The sequence below is a fragment of the Rhincodon typus genome, chromosome 14 (genome assembly GCF_021869965.1).
Source record: "Rhincodon typus isolate 14 chromosome 14, sRhiTyp1.1, whole genome shotgun sequence".
NCBI lineage: Eukaryota > Metazoa > Chordata > Chondrichthyes > Orectolobiformes > Rhincodontidae > Rhincodon > Rhincodon typus.
Genome location: NC_063345.1, coordinates 44,055,848 through 44,058,786, shown reverse-complemented (window position 1 = coordinate 44,058,786; position 2,939 = coordinate 44,055,848).

The window sequence follows — 2,939 nt, the reverse complement described above, 5'->3', positions numbered from 1 at the left end:
CTCTGATGCTGCTTGGCCTGCTGTGTTCATCCAGCTCTACACCTTGTCATCTGCTAATCAAATATGCTGCTTTGTCATGGATGGTGTGAAGCTTTTTGAGTGTTGTTGTAGCTGTACTCATCTCAGCAAGTGGGCAGTATTCCATCACACTCCTGACTTGTGCCCTTTAAATGGTGGACAGGCTTTGTGCAGTCAAGATATGAGTTACTTACTTAAGGATTCTGACCTGCTCTTTAATCACAGCATGAATTGTAAAGTTCATTTTCTGATCAATGGTAACCCCCTGAATGCTGTTAGCAGTGCATTCAACAACAGTAAAACTACTGAAAATGAATGGCTACAGCTTGAATTCTCTCTCATTGGAGATGGTAATTGCTTGGTATTTGTGTGGCATGAATGTTACTTGCCACTTGTCAGTCCAACCCTGAATATTGGCCAGATCTTGCTACCTTTGGACATGAGCGGCTTCAGTATCTGAGAAATCATGAATGATGCTGAACATTGTGAAATTATCAGCGAACATCGCCACTTCTGACCTTTACAAGAGAACAAAAGTCTGTACTGACAGCAAACATTTCCTAAAAGTAGAAATGAAAAGCAGCTATGAGTATTGAGCATTTATTGACATATTTCCTTTGGATTGAATCAAATCCCTGAATTGGTATCGTGCACTCATCTTGCTTTGACGGGTGAGAAGCTAGGGAAGCTAATGAATGCAAAGTTAAGCTGAGAAGTCCATGTGTTGCTCTAATACATTGATTAACATATGAGATGACCTGTCTCTCCTGAGGGAGTAGCTTGCACACACTGACACACTGCAGTGAGAAATGGAAGTTAACGAGTTGGTACCATTTTAAAGCACTATCAGTTTTTTTCTGCTTATTACTAACTGCTCTCAAACCACACACTCTGCGCATTAAAATTCAATCCATGCTTTCCAACTCTGGGCACTACACTTTAGGAAGATTGTCGTGGTTTTCCAGAGGATGCAGATGAGGATGCGGATGAGGTTCTCTGAAATGCTACTAAAACGACAAAGCTTCCGTCATGGAGAGACTAGAGAAGCTGGTATTTTCCAGAAAGAAAAGTAGGTTAAGGAGCTTTAAAATGTGTTCAAAATCATGAATGATTTTAAAATATAAATAAGAAAGTAATGTGGTTGTGATAACTCGAGGGTTCAGATTAAAGTAATTGAAGAGGGGAGTATAATTTTTTTTACATAGTGAGTTTTCATGAATTAGCTTGCTTGGCCTGAAAGGGTGATAAAAAATTGATTCAATAATAATTTCAAGAGGTAATTGGATTGTTTCTTGAGGGGGAAAATTTTGCACGACTGTGGGGAATGTGGGGCAGCAGGACTAATTGGATAGCTCTGTTAATGAGCCAATACAAAGATAATGGATGGGATTTTCCCATGCCTTGAGTGGCGTGAACAATGGAAAAATGTTTGGGAAAAGACAGTGAGAATGGCAATCAGAATTTTGATGTCAAGAAAAATACTCAATTTTTCCCTTAAGGTTTCAATGGCAAGATCAGGATTTCTCTGATAAGTGGTGACTATCCTATTTCCATGCATTGGCATATCATTAGTCTCCCAACTTGCCTCATTTATATGCAGCTTGCAATTTTCTCTCTCTCCCTCTCGCTCGCTCTCTTTCTCTCTCTTTCTCTCTCCGTCTCTCTTGCGAAACCTGATGACAATTCCTGACGTGGGAGTCCGAGAATTAATCTGGTGTATCAGCTAACTGTTTGTTTCTCTAGACCTCCATTTTAATGTGCCTTCACTAACAGGTCCTTGAATGCGGTATGGACAGCGTTCTCCCCCACCCTTCGTCTACCAAAATAGACATTGGCAAACCACCAGCCTCAACCCATTACCACGGCTGATTTTGAAATAACTCAGAATCCACTTCAGCTTTTCAGGGCATTATTTTGGAGTACCTTGATTTGTATGCACCCACCTGATCGCTTTGTGCACATGGACACATAGCATCTGCACAGGATGTAGCTCTTGGTCCTAGATTCATTTGTGAGCTAACAAAGTGTAGAGCTGGATGAACACAGCAGGCCAAGCAGCATCAGAGGAGCAGGAAGCCTGACGTTTTGGGCCTAGACCCTTCGTCAGAAATGGGGGAGGGGAAGGGGGTTCTGAAATAAATAGGGAGAGAGGGGGAGGTGGATAGGAAATGGATAGGGGAGAAGATAGGTGGAGAGGAGACAGACAGGTCAAAGAGGCGGGGGTGGAGCCAGTAAAGGTGAGTGTAGGTGGGGAGGTAGGGAGGAGATAGGTCAGTCCAGGGAGGACGGACAGGTCAAGGGGGTGGGATGAGGTTAGTAGGTAGGAGATGGGGGTGGGGCTTGAGGTGGGAGGAGGGGATAGGTGGGAGGAAGGACAGGTTAGGGAGTCGGGGACGAGCTGGGCTGCTTTTGGGATGCGGTAGGGGGAGGGGAGATTTTGAAACTTGTGAAGTCCACATTGATAGCATTGGGCTGCAGGGTTCCCAAGCGGAATATGAGTTGCTGTGCCTGCAACCTTCGGGTGGCATCATTGTTACACTACAGGAGGCCCAGGATGGACATGTCGTCTGAGGAATGGGAGGGGGAGTTGAAATGGTTCGCGACTGGGAGGTATAGTTGTTTATTGCGAACCGAGCGTTAGGTGTTCTGCAAAGCAGTCCCCAAGCCTCCGCTTGGTTTCCCCGATGTAGAGGAGGCCACAACGGGAACAGTGGACGCAGTATACCACATTAGCAGATGTGGAAAGTCTTCTTGGGGCCTGGGATGGGAGTGAGGGAGGAGGTATGGGGGCAGGTGTAGCACTTCCTGCGGTTGCAGGGAAAAGTGCCGGGTGTGGTGGGGCTGGAGGGGAGTATGGAGCGGACAAGGGAGTCACGGAGAGAGTGGTCCTTCCGGAAAGCAGATAACAGTGGGGAGGGAAA